The sequence below is a fragment of the Camelus dromedarius genome, chromosome 4, assembly GCF_036321535.1.
Source record: "Camelus dromedarius isolate mCamDro1 chromosome 4, mCamDro1.pat, whole genome shotgun sequence".
Lineage (NCBI taxonomy): Eukaryota > Metazoa > Chordata > Mammalia > Artiodactyla > Camelidae > Camelus > Camelus dromedarius.
The window spans coordinates 42,739,876-42,759,047 of record NC_087439.1 but is presented as its reverse complement, the minus strand read 5'-3'; positions in this window follow the sequence as shown (position 1 = coordinate 42,759,047).

The window sequence follows — 19,172 nt, the reverse complement described above, 5'->3', positions numbered from 1 at the left end:
AACTTGGACAGTAAAATTCTCATATCTATTCCTGACAAAATAGGAAAAAGGGAAACATATTTGATCAAGATTATTGTTGCATTCCCTTTTACATATAGCACATTTTATTTCATTTCCTTATTTTCTAAATAGAATACAAAATAAGTAAACAGAAAAATGAGCTGTTTAAAGGCTAACTGAGCTGCCAGATTTGAATTTATTCCTATCTGATCTTTTTCTTTTTTTAAGTAACTGATAATGCAAACTCAAAGTAATTAAGATAATTTAAAGCAACCCTATTGCCCTAAAATTTACTGGACATCAATTTTGAGGTCCCCAAGAAACATCCTGAGGCTTGAATTTTGATGCCGTTCTGATGAATTTAGATGAGACATGTTGAAATGCTCCCTGGTGGTATGTCTTTTGATGCTAGGTAGGTCACTTTCTGTCCAAGAGAAGAAACAAGCTCTAAATGACAATCAATGCAAAAATGACTCAATCATTTTTTGTTAATGCCTCTGATCCTCTCACCCAGAAGTGAGGGTTAACTCTGTTCTATGCAAAATAGTCCCCTCCCAGCTGCAAGTCTGCCAGTAAATCCATGGAATACCACACAGAGCCCCAGAGAGGGGGCCTGGGCAGCGGCACTTCACATTAACAGCGCTCTTCATATTCGTGTCATGCTAATTAAGCAAGTACAGCAATCTAATGCAATGATGGTACTTAAACTGAGCTTTCTAATAGCAATAATGTGTCTCAAAGGGCACAAGTCAACGTCCTGCCAATGAATTTAATCCACGCCTGAACAAGTTAAAGGTCGAGGATGGTTACAACGTGCCAGTAAATGCTTCAAAGTAGGAGGCTTGGAATAGAGCCAATTTTAGTCTCTCTAAAAGAGTCCCTATAAAAGCTCCTGACTTGACTTTCATTATCAAGTGTTTTGCAAATATTAATTAGGCTCATGTCTCCTTCCATTGAGATAAGTGATATTGATCCCAATTCTCTGATTTATAGGTATGCATAAACTACCTTAGTCTCAAAGGAAGCTATGATTCCATACTGAGTTTACCCCAATAATATACGTTGCTTTTAATCTGAGATTCACAAGAACATTTCTAGCAAATCCTCTGTCCTGGTACATTAGTCCTCTCAAGAGACTCACGAACTCAAAATGAAGAGGGCTCATTCCTTTCCAAGATTTCCTTGCATTTGTGAAAACATCCAGTAATATCATCATCAAACCTGGGGGTTGCAAAAGTGGGTCCAATCTGATCTTGATCAGAGACCAAGGATCCCTATTTTTGAAACATTCACACGCCCTTTTCATAAGTACAACTGTTCTAACAAAAATGACACATCACATATTTGACCTTTTCTCCCTTCCCTCCTCTCTTTTTGACTTGTTCTGCTACTTGCTCTCTAGGATCTAGATAGGGCAGATTTTGTTGCTGGCATTTTCTTTTCCACTCACTTTTCATTTCTTTTCTCTTATCATTCGACTACCATACTCCCTTTTACCAACTGCTGACTCCTCCAAGGTTGTGATTTCCTTAGTTAAAAAACGCCACTTTTAGCCCACTGTTCTCACAATGAATAGATATTCTGTAGGATAAAATAGATTTTCCTGTTAATAAGCCCATTTTTTAAACAGTAAGTCTAGCTACGCTGAAACATTCTCAAACTACAGACCATGTGACATAAAACTGGCAGGGTAAAAATAAATGAAGCACTGGTATAACTGTGATTTAAAATTATTTTTAATTTACTCAGTTATGCTTTCCTATTTTCCTAAATCTCAGCTACAATTCATCTCCATTTCCTTAAAGCAGTTGTGTTTATCAGTTCCACTAGGTCAGCTGGGTGTTTAATAGACCTTGTTTAGAATCACAAAGACAGTCACAGGGATTGTATCCTCTGAAATAGAAGATGGTTAACCTCAGAGCCTCATTCTCTTCAGTGCAATAATTTGTGGGCAAACTATCAAAAGCACAATAAGGGTATCAAAAGTCCAAACTCAAGGAATGAACACAGGGAAATGAGCCCTCCTACACAGAAATTTCAGTGCAGTCAGGAGGGTTTTGTATCCAAAGACATATCTAATCACCATAAATAGAGTCTTAACAAACCCCTACCAGCATTTCTCCATAACTGGTTGCCTAGGCACTTGTCTTGCTTTTCGGTTTTCCACCCCGAATGAAGGAAATATTTCATCACTTTCCCTTTCCCCTGCATTTCTAAAACCAGACACATACTGCAAGCACACAGCTTCTGAGAAGCAATTAGACTTAATGGGATTAAAAATCTAATCACACTGCTGCTCTTGGCTTGTACCCATGGAACTGCATAGCCAAGCCTAGCACTGCAAATGCACAAAAATGAGTTATTACACTGGTCCGTGGAAGGTCTCCATATCCCATGTTTTCTCTGGCTCTCTTCAGGGGCAACTTTTCATGGTTTGATCAGAGAAAATGGCTTAGATTTATTTTTTCACAACAGGAACATTTGCACTTTCTTGCTTTTAAGTTGATTTTGATATATGTTAAAAACAACAGCGAGAGAGGAAATGCGGTACAACCAGGACAAAGACACATTAAAAATAGTTTCTCCTGAGTCCAGAGAGATGATAATTACCACAGAGACTCTCCACTTTCTTTCAGGAATGTTTCTACTTTAAGAAGAAATGGGGATGTTTGTGCCAAAGCATTATGGGATGTGGAACAGTCATTGTAGTCATCCTGATCTTCTGTGACAAAGAGGGGACTGAAATATATGTCCTTTAAAATCCTCTTTGCTATTGAAATTCCATGAGCATACGATGTGAACAGAAGTCTGGGAATACATTTATGTTGTAGATAATTTAATTTTAAGATAACGAGACAAGAATGTATACAATGAAAAGGAAAGACATAGAAAGCAATTTCACCATAGAAAGATGGATGGCTTACTCTTGATGTTATTTTATTCAGTAAAATAAAAATTAATAATAATAATGATAATAGTAATAATAATTCTAACATTTATTGAGTACATCCAACTCCATGGCACTATTCTAAGTATTTTGTATATTATCATCCAATTCTCATAGCCCTACGAAGCAGCTACTATTATTAATCTTTCAATTTTTGGCACACAGAGAAGCTAAGTCATAGATGGTTTAGTAATTCACCAAGGTCACATACTGCAGGGGCAGGGCTGGAATGTAGGCAATATGGCTCCAGACCCCAGCTGTTAACGACTATGTTGAAATGAAAATGCTTGCTTGAAAGTCACCTGTCTGATTCTGTTCATAGGTGGAGATCCCTCAAAAGCCCTTCATAAAGAGTTAAAAATCATTTAACAAAGAAATATAAAACCTGCCTTAGTTTCTCTGTTAAATCTAATAACTGCTTTTCCTGTGCAATTGAGTCAGCTTAGTTATTGCTGCATATATATATATGTAATTTATATATATATTTATATATTATACATATAATATATATATCTCTATATATTATATATGTAATTTATACAATTTCTCAAGCATTTTTGATGGTCACCCACCCCCACAACTATCTGGTATGGAATCTAGCCACCTGACTCACAGTCAGTGAGGCTTGTCTGTCAGTGTATTCTGAGGGAATACCCAGGCAGCAAACTGAAATTTGTCATTATTTTAATCTAAGAAACATACAATTTGCAAAGTCTTTCATATTTTACGAGCAAATATAAATGACTCAGATTCCAAGACTGCCAATCATATTGGATTCTGAAGACTTTTCCCTCTTCATTAGTTTGCAATTATATTCAACTATCATCAACACTCAGCAAGCAGCCATCAACCACATGGAGAGAAGGATCTAAGATATCACAGCAAGTTCCCAACACAGTTTCAAAAGGAAATCAGCTGAAGGTAATGCAGAATACTTTTCAGTACAGTTGTTACCTTACATGAGGTTATGTTATAAAGTCAATTATTAACGTGAAAATGAACTAAACATAAAATTATCCTGGAAGACATCCTAAGTCACTCATGTGTTTGTTTACATGGTTTGTTTCAAATAGAACTGTCTCTTCATAGGGTCTACATTCTTAGTGTTTTCTCTATGTAGGAACAGACCAGAATTTCATATCCATAAAGTTAGCATGAAATGCAACACTTGACTTACATTAAGGGACCATAGTGTACCAAAAACTCCTATGCACACCCTTGTCCTTGTAAACTGGGTATAGTTAAATTTGTATGCAAAAACGTTTATTTTATGTGGCATCCATAAAATCCAAAGAAACAAAGATAATTATTAGTGTTAAGCCCTAGGTTATTTCATTTACTGACTCATAAACGTAAATTAATGTATATCTGCCTAGGAAAATAGTATAAAATGAATCCTTCCAAGTTTTAGCAAATAAACACAAATAAAAATGGAATAAAATGGTATGTTTTATCTTGGATAATATTGATGTTTGAAGAAAATTATTTCATTCAAAGGAGTAAGAAAGGTAGATATGAATTTTGGGAGAGACATTTTCTTATACTTTTCCCTTGCACAATTTAATTTTAATAAATAATGATTTTTCCAAACTGACAATTTTAAGATCATAAAATGTTAATATCCTTTGAGTAGTAGTTGAGGAAAATCATAAAGGAAAAAATCAACAATAAATAAAGGGTACTTAACAAAATAAAAATAGATGCTGTTAATGATTAATGGAAAATTATACAATATTGCAACACATTGCTTTTAAAGAAAGCTGAATTGTGTAAAATGCTTAATGATATAATAAAATGAAATTGCAAAATACTTATGTGTTGTTAGTTACTTACTCAATACCCATTCTAACCTTTTCCCTAATGTAATGTAATGTAACAATGTAATTTAATGTAACTAGATTCAAGATAAATAAACATTTGCTGGACTGCTGTGCAATCAGAGATGGCCACATGACACACTTCTGGCTATTGAGATAGAAGTGGAAGCCAATGGGAGGGTCTTCCAGGGAAGTGCATTTAAAAAGGGACAGAATCTGTAGATACTTGGCCCCTGACCTCTCCCTTTCTTCTCCCCTAATACTCCAGTGTCATACTACACACAAAGTAGCCAAATTGAAGCCATGAGATCATGTCTGAGAGATAAAAGCTACCTGGTCAGGATAGGTGACTATAAAGAGGAGATTGGATACCTGATCACTATCTACTCTGGACTTCTTTTTTATGTGAAAGAGAAATAAAGAAGTAATATGTTTAAATCACTCTGTCTCAGGCTTTGGTTACTTGGGCAATCTACGACTGCCATAACAAATTATATGAATCTGATCACAAATACACGCCACCCCCCTCCACTTACACACACAGCAGTTCTGGCAGTCCTTGCTTCGCAAAGTCTTGATATAAATACATTTCAGTTACAATAATTTAGTTAAATGATACCAGTTCCCCAAAACCATAGTTCAAATTTCAGTTACTACAGAATATTAGCAGTGAATTACTGCATTAAGTAAAAACTCCACTGCTAACTTTTCAGTTTATAAATCACTACATTAAAAAAAAAATCACTACAAAAAAAGATGCTCATTGTGATCAATAACCAATCATAACATGTGGTAGAGCTTGAGAACAAAGCATGATGTTATGATCGTCTCCTACCTATCCTTTGAGTACACTGAGGCTCAGAGAAATGAAGTAGCTCACTGTGGGATCAGATCTCAAGTCTGTGCATTCCAAAGTGAGACAGGAAGAGGGCAGGGTACCGCCATTCAAAGAATGCTACAGCAATTAACATCAAAATGGTGAAACATTCTACCCCCAATAGGCCTTGAGGCTCAAGATGATGGGAGATTTAACTTCTAGCAGATCTTGAGCTTCATTATATGCCCATTGTAATACATATGCATGGTGAATAACATGCCTATAGGCACATGGCAGTCCCAAGGCTAGCCGCGAAAGGTCAGAGTGGGAAATGGCCAACTTTCTGGGAATCCCAGCCCCTCCCCTGGCTAGTAAGACTGAGCTTTCCACTTATTAGCATATGAAGACACCAAGCCCATAAAAACTGGCAACATAGCACCTCGCGGCCACCCCCTCTCTCTCCCTCTTTGGAGACGGCCCACATTCTGTCTATGGAATGTGTACCTACTTTTAATTTGAGCACCCAACCCCCACATCTTGTGGCCTTTCTCTTGCATTTCAATGTATCTCTCTGAATAAATCTACCTTTACTCAACTGTGGCTCGCTCTTGAATTCTTTCCTGCATGAAGCCAAGGACCCACGCTTGGCGGGGCACTTCCCAGGAGCTCAACCAAAGTCTGGGACACAGTCCTTCTCATGCCCCACATCTGTTTTCCTGTATCAAAAGCATGTACTCTTTTGGGTTGTAACAAGTGGTTCAGTGTAGCCGAGGCTTATAATTCATGGGTAAATTTTGCAGAAGAGGAGAGCAGAAGATAAGTTGGAGCTACAATGTGAAAAGCTCATACGTTATATTTTAACCTCTGGTCCTTAATCAGTAATAGAATTTTGACTAAGCCATGATAAATGACAAAAAAATCAAAAAGTATAGTTTATTCAGTACATGCTCATGTTCAGATTACCAACTCATTTTTCCCCTTTCAAGGACTCTCCTTCATTTGCAATGATGTCCTTTTTAAATTTTAAATACACACATTTTGTAAAATAATAGAGAGAACAGGGTTGTACTTGTTTTCTTAATATTACTAATTGGCAAAATAATATACACATATACATATGTACACGTGTGTGTGTAACTATAGATATCTATTTTTTCACTGCCTTATGAAATCTAAAACTCTAGGAGCCTCAACTATGAAGAACTATGGAAGCTAACATGATAATTTTTTAATGACTGAGCTTAATTATTATATTATGAATACTTAAATATATGAAAACTTGTGTTTAAAAATTTTTGTGTAGTAATAATAATGCACAATTTGTAGTTTTCTTTCATTCACTACTCATTCTTTTATGATCATATCCCTGTTTATTCAGGACTACTTGGAGACTATTTGGGATCAAAGAAAAGAGAGAGAAAAAAAATCTAAGCATCATTTTTAGCTCTCCCAGGCATCCTTGGTTATACTAAGAGTGATGCTGAGTGCCTATTCTGTTCTGTGACTGTATATAATAATTGCTCATTTATGGATCAAATGATTGAATGACTTCTTAAGGGGGGAGTTTAATAATATCCATACTTTTTAATAATCATTGTTATCCCTGGTCTTGAAAATGATTGGACAATTTCACCATGCACAACAGAAAAAAAAATTACTGCTCTAAAAATGCCTTAGGAAATCATTCCAAACCGAACAAAAAGAATGGTAGCAACAAGCTTTTATTTTAGCACTCAGTTTATAAAATTCAGTGATGGGCATTAATATAGAGAAATTGCTGGTAGTGTAAGGCATGCTTTCCCATTTTCAAATCAGTTGAAAAAATATTTTAATACAATTGAGATTTTATTCTTCAATGGCTCCCTGTAATTATGCTTCCACTAATTAAGGCTTTTACAGTTTGGGTTTAATTCCTCCTTCAACTTTTTTCCATCATTTTTTTCATCTGTGAGCTGTCAAAAGTAACAACCCTACTTTCATTTTTCCTTGTATAAAAGTCAGAAACTACTCCCAAGACCTCACCACAATTAAATACACGACTGGAAAGGCAGATATTATAATGGGAAGCAAATTAGTTTTTGCCTCAGTGACAACAAGTACTCGAGATTCTATGAAGATTCTTCAAATTGCAAAACAACCAGGGAGGGCATTTCAGCAGCTGCATAAACAAATACTACATGCAGATATTCTAATCAAGAACATTGCCAAATGCTACCTTTAGCATTTGGTTTGCATTTCTAATTTAAATTATTCAGTGTGGAGTAATATCCTGGAATTTTAAGGGATGCTAGCCGTCACATTTGTAAAACTATTTGTATGTAATTAACTATCATCTGTACTGATGACATATCCTTTTACATCCAAATGTGAATTCTGCTGTTCAGTTTCTACTCCTTAAAAGACAGCAAGTTGGAAAAGGCGAGTAAAACGAAAAAGAAAAAAAAAATGTGGTTCGAGACTCCGTCATCCAGATTATTAAAGTACACACTCCAGATGAAGTAGTTTTACAGTGTTAAGGTCAATAAAGAAACTATAGAAATGTCTTAGTTATAAACACAATGGATGGTGCATTGTAACATGAAATTTAATGAACTTTATATTATATTAGTGCCTTAGTTCTGAATCCAATCTTATATAATCCTTGATTGATGATCTGGTCCTGGAATCATGAATATGTTGATCTCATTTGTAGTGATATTACATTAATCACATTTGCTGATAGACTGTCTGACATGAAGGCACCTACATATAAATTTAACCAACTGGAAACACAGTTCATAAATTTAGTAGCATTAAGTGCAAAGTGGTGTTGACATGGAATAACAAAGTAATTAATGAATGTCTAGAAACAAGTGAGGAAGAAAACAAAATTAAGCAGACCCCACCCACTAAAGTTGTGATTGCGGAAGTTGCACTTTGGCTACAACGAAAAAGACCAAAATGAAGTCAACTTTGAATTATCAGCCTTGACGGGTTAGCTACTTGCCATGCTCAAGTCTCCCTTTAATTTCCATCACATCTATAAGGTAAACTCCGTTATCATCTTCCTCATTTTACAGACTAGGAAATAAAGATGCAGAAAATTGAAGTAAGTTGTTTAATGACACAGAGCTAGTGAGAAGACACAGCATTTGAACCAAAGCAGTTTGCTCCAGCGCCCACAAATCACGATATTCTGTAAAATAACAATCTATTTCAAAATTGGAAATAAAGCAAAATGATGTCTTTGATTTTTTTTAATATCATGCTAGAGCACTTGCTAATAAACCTGTTTAACTCTCATCTGTCTTATAGAATGTAGTTCTAAGTTTTACTAACAAGAGCATAGGTGTTTTACATGATATACAGTTGGAAGTTAACCTGCAGAGGGAAAAAACAACAACAACAACTTATGAGGTATGATTTTTGGGGTGGAGGGCTGGTAGGAAAGTTAACTCCAAAAGTAGTAGGAAGATAACCAGTTTTGTACTTAATTGAACAATTTCAGGTTGGTATTTCTTTCCTTATTTACACAAAACTGTGGTTTTCAAATACTCATGGAACTAAATCTATTGACTTTTTGTTGGTTTCCCAATTAATTAATGAAATCAATCTTTGACATGTAGCCACTATCCATTTTTGGTTTTTAATGTTTCTTTTTTCACAATTTTCTCTTTGCAGATTAGAGGATGGAAAAAGTTTCAAACGAAGAGGCATCATAGTGCAGTAGTAAAAGTGTACAGGTTATTAGAGTTAGACAACCTGGGAACAAGTACAGATACAGGTACATGTGTACCCTTCTGAGCCTCAGTCTCATTGTCTATAACATGAGGATGATAATTCTTAGCATTTAAGAATTATTTGAAAGGATTATAAAAAAAATTCCTGAGGTAACTAAAATGGGTTTGACATATCCTCTCTAAAATTCTTAGCTCTTTTCCTCTCATTTTTTTAAGCTGAGACAGATGAATTTTACAGTATTCTCCCACCACACAACTGGCTTTTGAACATTACACTTAAGTAAGTGTGTATTGCGGGGGGTAAATCTGAAGCAACTAAATATAACAGGAAAGTAACTGAAATAAATACAAATGTCAAAACTAAGTAATACGTAATATGAAAAAATATTAAAAGAAAATTTCCTTTTTCTTTCTTTTTGAAAACAAGATTCTGTTTCAAGCATGTGGAGAAATTTTAGACCGAGGAAGTGGAACTGCTGTGTATTCTACATTTGCAGAAGTACTTAAATGAATGAGTTCATGTTATAGAATTTTCTTCTAAAGTGTTTCCTAAAGGACTGGTTTCAAACCGCTGTGTATCAAACACTGTTTTAGATTTTGATGAAAGCAAATATCTTTTCCCAATGGAAAATTTATATATGTTACACATGTATCCTGGGTTCAGAACTCCTGTTTTAAAGAAACTATCAAAAATGAGGCAATAGAGAGAGTATAGCTCAAGTTCATAGCAGCACATTTACAATAGCCAAGATATGGAACAACCTAAATATCCATTGACAGATGACTGGATAAAGACATTGTGGTATATACACCCACCCCCCCCCCACACACACATACACACATACATACATTGGAATACTATTCAGTCATAAAAAAGAATAAAATAGTGCCATCTGCAGCAACATGGATGGACCTGGAGATTGTCATTCTAAGTGAAGTAAGTCAGAAAGAGAAAGAAAAATACCATGTGATATCACTCACTTTTAGATGTGGAATCTAAAAAAAAGAAAAAAGAAGACACTGGTGAATTTATCTACAAAACAGAAACAAAGTCACAGACATAGTGAACAAACTTATGGTTACCAGAGGGAAAGGGGGTAAGGAGGGATAAATTGGGAATTCTAGATTTGCAAATATTAACCACTATACATAAATTAGATAAATAACAAGTTTCTTCTCTATAGCACAGGAAACTAAACTCAATGTCTTGTAGTAACCTATAATGAAATATATGAAAATGAATATGTGTATGTATATGTATGACTGAAACATTATGCTGTACACCCAGAAACTTACACATTGTAAACTGACTATACTTCAATATAAATAAATAAATAAAATAAAACAATACAAATTTACTCTCCAAAAAAAAAAAAAAGGAGTCAATAATCATGGCCAAAAGTCAGAAATGCCTTATATGTCACCTATTTGCTAATTAAAATTATAACGATATTGGCATTTGGCATTTTATTTAAAAATATATCCATTTATTTATCAATTGATTTGACAGATTTTTTTCAACAAAAATTATGAGAGATTTGAAATGGATCAAAAATCAAGACATCTAGCAAACCCTTCAGTGTTATCAGAATCCATGGGAATGCTTTGCCTTTCACTGTTCTGAGCTATTTCACAAGTCTATAAATTTTAGATAAGTGATAGCAGTGAAGATATTTTCCCACAGAGATCCAGACTGTATTCAGTGGAATCTGTATATTGTCCCTTAAATATTGACCAGTTTTTCATCTATTGTAAATTAATTTAAGCAAAGTTTAATCCATCTATCAATATACAGTATTTTGAATTTTTCTTTGAACTGGATGTAACATCTTACTGATCCCCCTTTAATTAATGAGCTGAATAAAATATTTGGCACATATACCTTTTATATGTATGAGAATCATGGTTTTACTCTTCTTAGAAATCATCCTTTACTTATCAATCTCCTTATAAATAATATGAGTTTGTGTATTTATAAAAATCTCCCCAAATCTTTGGGTAAAATTATGTTCTATGAAGATGGGCCATTTATCCATGTCACTTCACACATCACTGCTGCATATCTGGTTGTATTCATAACTCAACTGTGAACTGGAAGTCTATGTTAAATAGAAGCTATCCAAGCTATGCGTAAAAACTCAGCAACAATCAGGGTAATACAATAAAGCCTCACAGCAAAAGAAAAAGGAAATTCTCCTTGCACAGGTGAAGTATGAAAAGGGGCAAGCAAAGGAATGGTTTGTTTGGTTAGTGGCCCAAAGACAGAGTGCATTTGTAACATAACTTGTAGCCAACAACTAAAGAACAATTCATCATTTTCAATATTAGGTTTTACTGAAACAGTGCAGACTATAATTCTAAGTGTAACCACAATAATAGGGTACTTTGTTTTGTGATCAAGACCTTTCATTTAAAAAACCATAAATGCATTTAATAGCTCTAGAAATCATAATCATCATTTTTATACCACATGAGCAAATACAGGATGAGTGTTTCTCATTCGTGCAAGCTTTGGCGGAAACCTTAGAAAAGACAGCCAAAGCTTAAATAGCTCCATTTGATTTGAGATGACATGGACCAAGGATGGCAAAGAAGTTCACTGGACAGAAACAACATTTGCTTTTTGTCTCATCTCCCTAGGTACTCTGGTCCTGCAAGAGTTACATTAGTGGAATAGTGCCTTCTTAAGTTCGCTAGAGGCTCAAGATCCTCATGCTTCTGGAGTACTTAGTCCTTTTTATTCTAAACCCATTAAAATTCATTTATATATGAGTAGAGTTGCGTTATAGTTGTCTTTCCAATAAGTTACTTTGGTAAACATTTAATTAGATATTTACATATTTTGATTTTTTTAACTTTCTTTCTAAAGCCAATTTTTTTGTATGCGTGTGTGAGGATCTCAGAACTTTTCATGAGCTTTGAAGAGCTAATAGATCCTAAACCACATTCTTAGAATAACTAATTCTTAAAACATCCTATTGTGGATTTTAAAATCCATGAAAGACATATAGTCCTATTTTTATGCTGTCTTAGGAATGACAATATTTACTGAGTAAAAACACAGTAAAACCTCATACCTTTTGCAGGTATGAACGGCAGTGGAATGGGGAGCTGGTTTTTTTTTTTTTTTCCTGTCCAGCAGGTTTTCCAATACTCCTGCCTCGAATAACTAAGTTCAAGTCATAGATGTGGGCAGGGGACACAGGTCCAGACAATCCTCTGGGGTCAGTAACTTGCACCTGCTAGAGGATGGGGTCCTTGTTAGACTGAAAGGCCAGTTTAAGCAGGAGAGAATATGGTCAATAAACTGAGAGAAGGCAGAGTTGACGAGATGAACTAAGTCCTGTTGTCAAGTCTGTGGCTGTAGTTCCCACAACTTTTCCATTTCTGGAAACGACCTCAGAAACCAGGAGCATCTGAGTCACTCTAGATTGGGGACTCATTACATGATTTCTGCAGCCAGGCTGCATGTAATCAAATCCCAATTCTGCTACCTATTAGCTGTTGTGTCCCATTCACATTACCTCATGTCTTTAGAGCTGGCTCAAAACTAAAAGAAGGATAATGACAATAATGCTAACACCACCTAAGTCAGAAGGATTGAAGATAAAATGAGTTAAAGCATATAAAGCACTTGGAACTGTGCCTAGTATATAATAAATACATGTTAATTATTATTTTCGATACATACTCTGTTTTTAAGCTAGTTTGAGTTAGGCTCCTGTAACCTGCAATCAACATAGCCATGATTATTAAAGGCACCTCTTGGTCCCTCCTCTCATTTGACATGAATATTAACTCCCACTGTCTCTCCTGAAAGGCATCTGTTTCTGAGAAGGAATGCGATACAGTGACTATCCTAGATTTCAGAATGGCTTTAGTGTGGGCTGCTCTTATCACTGGCCCAGGAATGAAATATATATATTTTTTAACTCCCAAATGGCCACCTCATATTGACTTCTCTCAGGTAACTTAAAGATAGTAGGTAAAATTATTTGCTTTGGAGATCTGACCAAATACATAAAGGATCATAATTGTTCTTTATTTTTTAAGGAATTATGTATGAACTAATCACAATTTTAAAATGCATATGCTTTAAATAAAATAATCATTAATAGTACACATTAATTTGACTAAAAGAGAAAATAAAAACACATTAAAATCAATAAACTGGAAGATCCCAGTAGAGAAAAATTAAGGATTAAAAAGGTTTAAAAAAATCAGTAAGTTTTATGTCAACTTTAATTGTACCAATTATTCATTTTTTTGTTGGAGAAAAATTCAGAGGGTCAAAGAGAAAAGGCTGCCATCATACATATTTCACTTCTTATTATTTGCCACTTTACCCAATTATATACATCAGGACATTTTGTGTGTGAGGATTTCCGCTGAGGAGTATTTCTGAACTGGAAATAATTGAACTGGACATTAAATCAAACCCACTAAGGAACAGGAGTCCGTACTCTAAAGGAAAATCATCCTGATAGAAAAGTCCAGGCTAAAGATCATGCCAATGACCCAGCTCTCCTTTTCAAGGAGCAGCTGGTGAAAAAAGGTGGAAAAGAAGAGACTCAAATGAGACTTTTAAAAATTCTAATTGGGGTTGCAAACACACAAATGCAGGACATCCACCATTCTGACTGGCCTGATGAGGCTTAGTGGTATGCCTGCCACTACTGGTCACTGTGACATGGGACAACCATGCTCCTTTTCGGCCAGAATGAGTCCCATGTCCCACCTCAGAAGGTACCCACCCTCCTGCGATCTGAAATAGAAGGGCGTGGTTTGCCACTATAAGTCAAGTGTATACTAGGACAAATAGTTTCACAATAACCAAAACCTCCACAGGTCCACTATTACAAAGAATCAATACTTTGTCTTATCGTATGGAGCAAGTAATATTTCCAAACAGCTTTAAGGTGGAGACCAAAAGAATCCCCTGAGCAGAGCAAGGACAGAGTACCAGGAGAGCAGAGTTATTTCATGACAGTCTCTGAAAAGTGTTTCACCTAGGAGCGATTTGATGCCAGCTTTTACATGTATATGTATTGAGTTATTCTATTTAAAATTAAGAATGAATTATGTACTATCTGAATTATCTTTCTTTTACTTTTTAAAAAATAAGAGAAAAGTGATACATATATCTAAATTATGTTATTAGTCCTATGGTAAATGTCTGTAGTTGCTATGCTTTTGTTACATTTCTCCTATGAATCCTGAAGAGAAAATTTTTTATTCTGAAAAACAAAGGAAACAATGCTTCTTGTAGAACTATTTCAATTAAAAACATGTAACTGTTCCATCTGATAGCCATTTATTTGTATATAATGGTATTGAATTAGAGTTTAATGAAAACATGATGTAATTTTATTCATCTTCCTTAGATATTATTCCTGATGCTTCATGTGTATTTTGATGTTTTCATAACTAACACAAGAGATTCCATTTGAGAATTTCAATTTAATTGGTAATATTTTCATGTTGTTAATTATTTTTAACACTTATGTCAGCAATTTGCTTGCTGCTGTAGAGCTTAACATTCAAAACAGTCCCACTTCAAGGCATTTATTTTGCATTTAAAAAATACCTGACAGTGAATATCTTTTCTAATATAAGGGAAAATCAGAACTTTTCAGTGAAAAGAGTATATTTTGAAAGTAATGATTTTTAACATTTCCTGTCTCCTCTTAGGAATTGTTTATCAGTACCAGTTTATGAAATATGCATAATCACAATGCTCTTTAAATAATGCATAGAATTTGATGCTTGTGGCTAGATTGTACAATAGCTTTATGGAAACACCATAATGAACAGTCTTGGACTTGGCAGCTTATTTGAGTTCTGGCTCCACCACTTGCTAGGTGTGTGTCCTTGGACTGACTACAGTTACAGAAGACCTCATTTTGCTTATATAAGAGATGGAAAGAATAATATTATGCAATGTATTTTTGTGCCTTTTGAGTTCTTCATAAAAAGAGATAGCATCTGTGAAAGCATGTTGTTTATTTTTAAGGGCTACATAAATTTAAGACAATATTGTTGCAGGGGTCTTTGCGTGACCTGTAAAGCTTCGCTTGTCCTAGGATTGCAAAATGCCCAATAGGGTCAGGGTTTTTTAAAGCCTGAACTGAGTCAAGGCAGTTTCATGTTAGAATAGAAGTGATATGAAGAGGAATTTGGCTCTGAGCCTCCATGGAGCCTTCTGGCAGCTTTGGAAGCTTTGCTACAGCACGGGTGCTTGTGACAGTTTTACAGCAGCACAGATACAGCAAGGTGAGGATGTACTTACCACTGAAGAGAATAAATACATTTTTCTGTAGAATTTCTGTATTAACTAGGAGGAACTTGACTGGGTGGAGTTTTCACAGAGAAGACACAGCAGAACCAGAGAAGTATGTTTTATTACTATCCTTTGTCATATCTTTACCACAGGCTCATGCCATATAATTAGTAGTATCTTCTAGTAAAGATTGGTATCAAAAGGTAAAAATACTTGGCAGGATTCTCTATTCAAAGTAAGATATACAATTGTCCTGAAATAAGCTAGCATATTTTCTATGATTTCTTCTCTTTTTTATAGACTATGTGTTCTGTTGATCATCTTTTTCAAATAATTTTTATTTTTGGATATGAGAAAAACATGTAGAAAATTTCAAAAAGATAGATAAGCACAAAGAATAACAAAAATCACTAAAAAATCCCAACATTCAAAGACTCAGACATGAGCACTGTTAGCATTTTGATGCTATTCCTTCTAATTCCTCTCTCTTTCTAGCTATCTTTACTTCTACCTGCTAGTTATTTATCTACTGAGCTATTAATCTTTTTGCATAGTTTAAAACATATTTTACATGTGATTTTAGATATTGCATTTTTATAACATTATACAAGTACCATTTTTCCACATAACAAATTTCCTAACTAGAACAGTTGATGTTACCACCTATTAGACATTTCTTAACATTCCACAATAAATTAAAAAAAAAAAACTTCATTAGCACAATCATAGTTTTAAGGTCATTCATGCTCTCAGTTATAGCAGAACTCCTCCAGAAGTATCTTCATAATTTAGGGAAAATGTCTCTAAAGACACATTCTGACTTAAGGAGATGTTATTTATTATCTCATATTTGACAAATGCCGCGTATTGAAGCACTCACACACAATTCATGCATTTTTAAGAGGAAAGTGGAAGAAACTGTGACCATGAGTAATAAAGCTGGGGGCTTTTATAAGGCACCGAGCTAATGTTTATACTTTATTTGTAAGTTCTTTGTGTTCATTTTTTATGTCTAGGTAACAAATTCCCACAAAATTTGCAGCTTCAAGCAGCACACATTTATTATCTCAGAGTTTCTATAGGTCAGAAGTTTGGGCAAGACTTAATTGGGTTCCTGCTTCAAGGTCTCAGCTGGCAGCAATCAGGGAGTCAGCCAGGGCTGTATTCTTATCAGAGGCTCAACTGGGGAAAAGATCCACTTCAAAGATCCTTTAGCATATTGGCAAAATTCATTTTCTTGAAGATGAATAACTGAAGGCTTTAGTTTTTTGCTGGAAGCCATCCTTCTCTTTGAGACTGACTATAATTCCTTGCCACATTGGCTTCTCCAATGTAACTACTTGCTTCACAGTGACTTTCTTCTTCAAAAAGAGCCACAGAGAGACTCTAGTCTTCTAGCAGGACAGAGTCTTATAAAAAAGTAACGTAATTACCTGAGTGACATCTCTGACTTTTGCCATATTCTAGGGATTAGAAGCAAATCACAGGTTCTACTCTCACTGAAGGGCTTAAATACCAGAAGGCAGAGATTATTCGGATTAAATTAAGATCTGTCCCCATATTTCTATGATTTTCAAAATTTCCACAATAAACTTGCATAAATATATTTGCAAAATGAAAAATAGTAAAAAAAAAAAAAAAAAAAAGCCTCCAAAACCCAAAAGAAAAAAACAAAACAAACAAATGAAACCTAAGGGACTTACATCTTTAAAACAACAATGGAATAACTAACAACATGATAATAAAAATTAAAAATAAATATCATCCACAAATAGCTGGAGAAATATCAAACACATAGGAATAAATCTAACTAATAATATCCCTACAATGAAAAATATAAAATATTACTGAGAGAAGTTTTAAAAGACCTAAATAACTAGAGATGTTTCATGTTACAGAATTGATTCTGTAACAAACTAACAAAGTGATTTTATAAACTTAAAAGCAAATATAAAGGAATTAGTAGAGCCAAGATAATCTTGAAGAAGGACTAGGTTTTTGATGTTCAACAGATTCTAGTATTTATTTTAAAGCTACAATAATGAAGATAGTGTGATATTGGTGTGTAGACAGACAAATGGACCAAAGGAATGAAATAGTGAGTATAGAAATAGATCTTTAGGTAGAGGATAACTTGAGTATATGTCAGAGGGTGGGAGTGGTCTTTTCAAGCAATGGTGCTGGGGCAAACAGATGCCCATAGAGAGGAAAAAATGTCTTGACCTCCACCTCAGTCCATATACAAAAATTAATCCAAATTGAAACATGGATCTAAAAGTGAAAATAAAGCTTCTAGAAGAAAACATTGGACCATCATTATAATATTGGGGTAGACAAATATTTCTGGAACAGAACGTTAAAGTAAGAATTTATAGATTAGGCTTCATTACAATAAAGCATTTCTGATGAGCAAAATACATTATTAAGAATGCAAATATGCAAAGCACAGATAGGGAGATGGGGGATGGTAATCTGACAAAGGGCTAATATTTAGCATATATGAAAAAAATGCTACAAGTAAAGAAAATACAAAAATCAGCTTTAAATAACGGACAGCAAGCTTGAACTGACATTACACAAAACAGTATCTCCATATGGCCAATTGACAATGACAAGGTGGTCAGCATCATTAGTCGCCAGGGGACTTCCAATAAAACCATAATTAGTACACACCCACTGGAATGGCTAACATTAAAAATACTGGCAAACATAAATGATAACAAGGATATTGAATAATTAGAACTCTCATACATTGGTGGTGGAAATGTAAGTTAGTTCAATCACTTTGAAGAACTATTTGGCTAAATCTATTAAAGCTAAACAGAAGCCAGCAAATGTGCCAATATTTCTACTCCTATTGAAGATAAATGTGCATGTCTACCAAAATTCATAAAAATATTCATAGCAGTTTCATTCAAAAACTTAGTAAAGCAGTCACAAAATGAAAATGAATTAAATGCACGCCATTAGGAGAATGGATAAACAAGTTGCAGAACACTTGTTCAACAGTATACAACTCAGCAGTAAAAACATACACACCACTATTATACATAGCAATATGGACAGGGTGCAGAAAAATTATGGTGAGGGAAAAAAGCCAAAATACAAAAGAATACATACTGTATGATTCTATTTATATGAAGTTTAAGAACACAGAAAACTAATCTATTGTGTTAGAAGTCAGAATAGTTGTTAACTCTGGGGAGGGTATTATTGACAGCTAAGGAGCTTGGAGGGGAAGTTTGGTCTGAGTAGTGCTTAAATGGGTGAATGGAAATATATGCATGTAAAAATCAACTAAGATGTACATTTGAAATTTGTACACTTTATGTAAATTAACCATTTCAAAATAAGAGGCACACCAAAGGCAAAACTTTGTCCATTCATGTCTTTCTATAGATATCACTGCACTATAATTACAAATACCAGGGTCTTTGTTTAGCTTTCACATTAGTATTGAATCTTATTTGACCTGCACCAGTCTTATTTATTTGTTCAAAAATCTTCCTTTTCAGTATTTCACTAGTTTCTATACGTTTTGTTCTCCTTGTGGAGTTACTAACATGATACTCTGAGTTGCTTTGTCCTCCTT